Below are 1,181 nucleotides of genomic sequence, written 5' to 3' on the forward strand. Positions count from 1 at the left end.
CTAGAGAAGCGAGATAAATCTGCGGGACCAGATGGTGGTACACGGCGACACGCCCCTGACAGCAGGGCTGCGTAGCGCTCGGCTCGGCTCGTTTCGTGGAAGCACGTGGAGCCGCGGGCGGCGCATACTCGGAGCGCATTCCATCCATTTAGCCGCATTCCTGCGCAGCTTGGCGCGATCATAAGCCAAGATACCGCACCCATATGGTAATTTCATCGGTAAACCGGAGGCAGACGCCGCGGCCGACGGTCAGTCTGCCGTGGGTCGGCGCTCTCTTCACTCGATGTGTTCCGGGCCTCAAAAAGCCTTCACCATTATTTCGTGTAAAGTTGTGCTTAAGGGTTAGCCTGGAGCCGAAAAAGAGGACGAGGGGAAAGCTGGCATTTTAAACAACGCTAGTAGAACTAAATGATGACTAACTGACAACCTCAGCTGCTGACAGGTGTTGTTGTTATACCTCGATGTGGACAGCCGAAAATGTGTGCCCCGACCGGGACTCGAACCCGGGATCTCCTGCTTACATGGCAGACGCTCTATCCATCTGAGCCACCGAGGGCACAGATGAATAGCGCGACTGCAGGGACTTATCCCTTGCACGCTTCCCGTGAGACTCACATTCTCAACTGTCCACAATTCTACATATGTATTGTACCTTATAGACATTTGCCCATCCACTCATTACTCGCGCACGCGTTGGCGATTCCCGTAAGAGTTTGGGCAACCTGTGCGCATTCTCACAGACAAAGGTCAATGGCTGGGTAGCCTTTAACTATATATACAAAGACAGTAACTTGTTCTCGAAAGAACAGTTATTGTTGATGACTGTGCAGCTATTCCCTGAAATAAATGATGACTAACTGACAACCTCAGCTGCTGACAGGTGTTGTTGTTATACCTCGATGTGGACAGCCGAAAATGTGTGCCCCGACCGGGACTCGAACCCGGGATCTCCTGCTTACATGGCAGACGCTCTATCCATCTGAGCCACCGAGGACACAGATGAATAGCGCGACTGCAGGGACTTATCCCTTGCACGCTTCCCGTGAGACTTACAACAATTGTAAGTGTTTAACTGCCGGACAAACTGTTAATTCGTGACATCTGACCAAAAATACCCGGATTCCTATTAATAGACATTAATTAAAGGGATTATGCTCCTGGCCACTTGTGGCCTGAAGACG

General features: G+C 51.2%; 1 non-coding gene across 1 annotated transcript; it reads right to left on the minus strand.

Moving 5' to 3' along the window:
• Positions 1-482: 482 nt before the first annotated feature.
• Positions 483-557, minus strand: Trnat-ugu (transfer RNA threonine (anticodon UGU)). The gene has a single exon. It is a non-coding gene; the product is annotated as a tRNA-Thr (tRNA).
• Positions 558-1,181: the final 624 nt, after the last annotated feature.

The sequence above is a fragment of the Schistocerca nitens genome, chromosome 1 (genome assembly GCF_023898315.1).
Source record: "Schistocerca nitens isolate TAMUIC-IGC-003100 chromosome 1, iqSchNite1.1, whole genome shotgun sequence".
NCBI classification, from domain to species: domain Eukaryota; kingdom Metazoa; phylum Arthropoda; class Insecta; order Orthoptera; family Acrididae; genus Schistocerca; species Schistocerca nitens.